General features: G+C 41.1%; 1 long non-coding RNA gene across 1 annotated transcript; it reads right to left on the bottom strand.

Annotated features, from left to right (window-relative positions):
* Positions 1–3,040: 3,040 nt before the first annotated feature.
* Positions 3,041–6,091, bottom strand: LOC111233049. The gene is made up of 4 exons (XR_002665579.1): positions 5,913–6,091; positions 5,108–5,339; positions 4,718–4,823; positions 3,041–3,738 (listed from the first exon to the last, which is right to left on the bottom strand). It is a non-coding gene; the product is annotated as an uncharacterized LOC111233049 (long non-coding RNA).
* Between the last annotated feature and the right edge of the window lie 488 nt (positions 6,092–6,579).

Here is a 6,579-nt window from a genome sequence, read left to right as displayed (position 1 = left end):
ATCTCAAAAATAGCTGTTTATCATTTAAAGAGTGTCTTCTTCTCTCATGTGTTTATTTCTTGTTATCGTAAGACTATTGCCATGCCCTTCTCACTGTATTAACACTCGTTGTTATTAGAGCGTGCAAAGTGGATTTTTCACTTCACACAGATGTGCACTGACAACTACCTCCAGCAGACAAGGGGCCAGAAAAACTGGTCATTAGCTCATCAAACACACGCCAGACTGGACTAAACCCGACTTTCAAATATAGTAAGACAGGTAAACAGGTAACCAGCTTCAAATATCTTGGACTCTTAGATTATTGAAAATGAACTCAGCACTGATCAACACATCATTGATATGCAGAAACAATCCCAACAGAGACTCAATGTCAAGGTGCTTTCCGTTGTCCCTCGTCTGCTGTTGTTGCTTTACAAAAGTATGATCTATCTGTCTATCTATCTATGTATCTATCTATACTAAGCGCCTGTCATACTTCCTAATAGTAGTTAAACATGTCTTTCAGACCTGTGTACCAACTGTGTGCCACTGAAACACAAGAGTCCAGGCTACGTTGGGCTGGAGTGAAATTTTAAATAGGTAAGTCCACCACCTTTCACTTCATTCTAATATATTACTTAAATTTAAGATGGCAAGGAATAAAGTTAACTCTTTGGCGAACTGCAATGCAAAACAGGATCACAGACCTGTGCAGCAGGTCAACATGACATCCTCACATCATCACAACATCACAAACACACTTTGAAAGGAAATCTCCTAAATGCATTGCTGAGCCTGCAAACTGTTGATTTGACTTTGTGCATTGAGACAATCAGTGATTTTTGACAATCTTCAAGTTTTTCTGTTGATATTTCTGTGAAGCAGCTGATTTTGTGTCTGTCATATGTTAACCTCATATGGTTTTATATTTTAGAAACAGAAGAGAAATCAAAACGACGTAGAAGTTGGAGACAAGCAGACTTCCAGCCCACAGAAGAGGTAAAATAACGTTGTGTAACTGTACATTTCATATTACTTTACTATTGTGTCTTATATGGTGTTGTATTCAGTTTGTTAGGCAAGATATGCACTCTTTTTTTTTAGCCCAAGACATCTTTAATAAATCAATAAATTGGTCTAAACATTTCACTTGTAAAAATCTCCACCTGGATAAAGTAATAGATTGAGTCCAGTTTTGATAGAAGTTAAGGGCATTCTGGCTGCATTACAAAGTGGAATAAACATCTGTATTTTCTCTTTATTACCAGTTTCAATGTCGAGGAGAAACCATGACAACCTGTGGTCCCCAACACTTCGGCCACCTCTGCCACCCCAGTCTCACCTCCAACTGAGACTGGACAGAGAAAAAACAAGAAGGCTTCCTGGTGGCGTAGGTTTCTCCATCGTAAGAAGGTATGTTTAACAGAGCTGAATATTGTAAATATAAACTATCGGACAAAATGCTGTAGTTGTTTGAGTTTGTCTCAGATGTATTTAATTGTGTTTATGTATTTGTACCCAACAGAAAACCAAACATCAGACTGTGACAGAGGATCTGGTTAAAGAAACAAACGGACATACTTTTACTGTCTATTAATGTCTCTTATAATTCATTATTTTCCACTTATTCTCAATTGTAAAGTTAATTTCACCACTGATTTAAAGGACTGGTGTGTGGATTTAGGGGGATGTATTGGCAGAAATGGAATATAATATTCATAATTATGTTTTCCTTGGTGTATAATCACGTGAAACTAAGAATTGGGTTTTCTTAAGCTTATGGAGCCTGCTCTGTTGCACCACCATGTTTCTACCATAGCCCAGAATAGAAAAACCAGACACTGGCTCTAGAGACAGTTTATCATGTTTTTACATTACATGAAGCCCCCTGTAGGTTCTTCTTCACACTTAGAAAGGGAGGGATGAGGGGAGGGTTATTCAGTTGTATGCAATCTGCAATCTCTCCACTAGATGCCACTAAATCCTACACACTGGTCCATTAAATAAACTCATTATACTGTTGTGCCTTTTATAGTTTGCCTCCTCTATATCGCCTGGTTGCTTCATTAGTGTAACTGGACCATACAGTAGAATAACCATCTTTGTGTCCCTTTATCACTTGTATCAGTGCCATCGAATAGTCTGAAGTTGGTGAAGCTAGTGTCCTGGAGGAGGCTTCACCCACCCCTGGCACTCCAACAAGGAATAAAGATGTGGCAGAAGATACAAACCAGCCATCTTCTGCTACAGAAAAGAGGTATGACGTGTTTACTCTGTATTAGCATATCTTCTAATTCATTATTTTCCACTTAATGTCAATTGTAAAGTTCATTTTGCCACTGAGTTAAATGTTTTTTTTAGCGCTCTACATTTCCTCTTGGCTTCATTACTGTAACTGGACCATACAGAAGAATAACCATCTTTGTTTCCCTTTCTCACCAGTGTCAGCATCATGGAGGAGACAGAGGATGGTGAAGCTGGTGTCCAGGAAGAGGCTTCACCCACACGTGACTCACAAGTTTCAGCTGCTCAGCTGCAGCTGCAAACGGCGAACGAAGATGTGGCAGAAGATACGAACCAGCCATCTTCTGCTTTATCACCAGTGTCAACACAGACAAGGAGACTGAGGGAGAAGCTAGTGTCCAGGAGGAGGCTTCATTCACCCCTGAGAAGAAGAAGAAGTAACATGAAGCGTCTACATGTTATGGCTGAATTTAACTTTTTTTCAATACTTATTCCCAAATGAATAAGGTGACTACAATCAAGGAGGATAAAGAAGCCAAGACACCTCGACTGTGGCCACCAGCAACAACAGCAGTGACAAAGAGCCAAGCACTTAAGTTGCTGCTGAGATCAGTGACCCTATAAAAAGGCAACCAACCCCAACTGGTCATGTTGGGAGTCTACAGAGTGATATCTGACCGTGGACAAAAATATCTAAACACTTCACTGAATTGAAAACCCTCTCTAAACATGAGCTGGTCTGCCTTGGGTAAGCACTGGCAAAGAGACTCAAACACACACACTGAGTGTTTATATGTTGTTTCAATATTCAGGTTTAGTTTAGTATGAATCTTCATCTGTAACATACAGTGAGGAAAACAAGCTCCAATCTGTCCTTCGTCCTCTGTCTTGTTGTGTTTAAGGTTCCCCAACCTGGCACAGACTTGTTATATGAACTCCACACTACAAGGCCTCCTGACGCTGCCTCATTTCATCCAGGAGGTTCACAACCAGGAGAATGTGTGGCGTACTCACCCACAAGCTAAAATCAAGAGGTACAGCACCTTACACACACTCACACGTATGCTATCACTCTTTGGTTTGTCCGCTGATGATCCAGATCAACATCAAGTAAAAGCAACTTTAAAAAACATCATCTTCTCTTGGCTTTTGTTGTTTCCAAAGGGATTGTGAAGGTTGGAGTCTGCCACTTCACTGACAACAAGGCACAGAAGAAATGTGCCCTAGCTGGATTCAAACAAACTGTTGCTGAATATATCTCAAAGTTTAAGGGCAACGGTCAGAAGGTTAGTAAACCTTTTTAGTTACATTATACAGCACAGTATCACACTGACCTCCAACACTTTCTGTTCTGTGTGTTTCTGTGCAAGATGTCCATGAGTTCCTCAGCTGTGTGCTGGACATGCTGAGGTCTCTGAGTTTCGACCTGGAGACAGCAGCAATTCACACGGGCATCAGATACACCTGCCCTGTCAATGATCACATCACCTTCCAGTTGTTGAGCACCAGGACCTGCAAAGGGTATGAATTCACAGGCACACACATTGTTATTCTTAGGCTGTAGAGATTCCTCATTTTGACCGTGTTTATGAAAATTTTCTTTGTCAATTTGTGGTATAAAACCACTGATTCAGGACGTGTCGTCACAGATTCTGTGACTGTGGTTTCATTTGAATTGTCCCTTTATTCTGCAGATGTGGTTTCGAAGCTATGAGGGATGAGGACTACATGAAACTCTCCCTGGACCTGGTGCCTGGAGGCTCAGTGAGTCAGGAGTACCTTAAAGTAAGTAAATATTTATTTTGCGTTTAGTGTGATTTCAACCCCAACACACTCCATCCTCACAAAAAATGGTTGTTTGTATCTTCCATAAAGAGATTTAAACTAAAACCTGCTTCTTCTTCCTGTTCCCTGCTACAGGAGGGACAGCTGGAGTATCACTAAGTCTGGAGCTCAGGAGTCAACACGGCAGAGTTCGTTCTTGACCCTGCCCAAGTGAGTAACATCGCATCCATCACAAATGGCCTAAAATCTGACCACAGTGGAGTCAGGTGTCTTCCTCTGTCAGTTTGAGATCTAACCCTCCTCTTGTCTTTTCCTCCTCCTCTTTCTGTCAACAGTGTGTTGATCCTCCAACTCAAAAGATTTAGATTCACTTGAGTCTTCAAACTGAGGAAACTGAAGAACCTCGTGGTTCTGTCACGAGAGCTGGAGGTGAATCTGGACTCCAGCTTCAACGAACAGGTAAAGATGCTGTTCAGTAAAGAAATGGCACATTTTATTTGTTATACATGGGGGGTAAAATGAAATGTATCTGTGCGTGTAGCTAACTGTTGGAAAATCTGTTCTTTTCTAGACAAAAACTTGCTACTCTCTGGTGAGCATCGTCAGCCATTTGGGCTCCACAGCTCACTCTGGTAAGAGTTTGGTTGTGCTTGGCAGACACATGTTTTGAAAATGAGTCATGTCTCAAGGTTTATGAATTCACTACCTCTCATGATGAACCACTAACAAGCGTGTCCTCTCCTCTCAGGCCATTACATCTGTGACGGTGCTCACAGAGAGCCATCCAGAGACTTGACAGACCGTTGGCTGACCTACAATGACAAGGACGTCAGTGAGACAACAGGGACCGTGGTCAAAAGTGACGGAAAACAGCCTACCTGCTGTTCTACGAAAAACAGGCAAGAGAATATTTCTATATATATGTGTATATATATATATATATATATGTATATCTTTTGGCAAGTTGCCCTTAGAGAAAGAAATAAGAAAAGTTAGCAATATAACATGACTTTAAAACTCTAACACTGTTGTAATATGTGTTTGTATATTCAGCAGAAGATGGCAGAGCGGGGTGAAGAATGGATGTAAGACGAACAGCTGCTGGAGCAGAGGAGGATGGAGACAGAGCAGGAGACCTCAGGAGGACAGGCCGAAGAGAGGCCGAGCCGTTTTTGGAGGGCAGCCCTGAACCTGGGCAGACAGGCAAAGGTAAGATCTCTCTTGAAGGTGGATCAGACAGGACATCGACCAGGACCCCAACAAAGGAACACAGAGGACATCAGCCAGGAACCCAACGCAGGATCAGACAAGAGGTCAGCCAGAACCCTCTATTCAGGAACAGGCAGAACGTCAATGGAGAAAGCCAGTGCACAAATAGAAGCCAGGCGTGTGCACATGATCGGACTGCACAAAACAGTATCTGCAAAATAACCTTTACCCCTTACCCCAACCCCAATCCCCACACACCCTAACCTCCAACCCCAGTCCCCACCCACTCTAACCCCCCAGCGCAATGGAGCAACAAGAAAAGTATCTGTTCATGATACATTGAAAACTAGTGACATTTAAAGTGTAGTGTAAGGTATGGTTTTTCAAGAAACAACACAGTTGCTATTGCAAGTTGCTTGAAACATGTACTGTATATTTTCCCCTTAGTCAACTGAACTTAAATACCCTGCTTATTCGTTTAAAGTTACTCACAAAGTAGTAAACATGTCAGTGCAGTAACTGGTCTGTATGTCTGCAGCAAAACTAGAACACAAGCACATGTCATTATCTGGTGCCAATCATGTACACCAGACTTTTGGTCAGTTTGCTGCCTGTAGCTCAACCAATGAAATGCTGCAAATCCAAATTAGTAAATTATTTAATCATTAAATTATTAGATTGTGTGTACTAACCTTATCAGATGTACTAGTAAGTCGCACCCAATAGTGCAGCTCCTTGTAGCTTTTAGGGCAACGCTCTGGATTTCTAGCCCTAGTGGTTGAGGCTCACAGATCCACTGCCATTTCCAGCAAACAATCTCAGACAAACCAAATGTATCCTACCAACCACCAGATCTCAGAGTCCAAGTAGACTGCTGACTGTTGAACAAAGTGGGGCATTCACACAAGGGTTTGTCTATAATATTTTGGAAGGGGTGCTAAAGTGATGACAGAGAAGACCCAGTTATTGATTGCTAATATATTTGTGCATGCACAGAGATCTAAATTCCTGATTATGCATGTATTTCTTCATTTGCACTTGGACGTATGATACTTTAAAAACATTTCCTGCCATGTGTAGCTTATCATTGTAATAATACATGTGCTTTATGTGTTTATTGCATTGTAGTAATGACCAAATATTAACTGACAAATAATCTCAAGCACTCAAACAGAAATTAAAGCCCATGCTGAAATATTTACACTTTATATCTAGATGTGTTTTGTATCAGATGTTTGGCATTTTTGGTCAAATGGTCTTCAGTTATAAAAAATCTTCTGCTGTTTAGATCTGGGAAGTATTATTATAGTAATGGTTATTTACACAGTGGCATGTGCCCTACTTCTGCTCTGTTTACAG

Source organism: Seriola dumerili, unplaced genomic scaffold (assembly GCF_002260705.1).
Source record: "Seriola dumerili isolate Sdu_G_001 unplaced genomic scaffold, Sdu_1.0 BDQW01000362.1, whole genome shotgun sequence".
In the NCBI taxonomy this organism is placed as follows: Eukaryota; Metazoa; Chordata; class Actinopteri; order Carangiformes; family Carangidae; genus Seriola; species Seriola dumerili.
The sequence above is the reverse complement of the archived record's forward strand: the minus strand, read 5'-3'. Positions and strand labels throughout refer to the sequence as shown.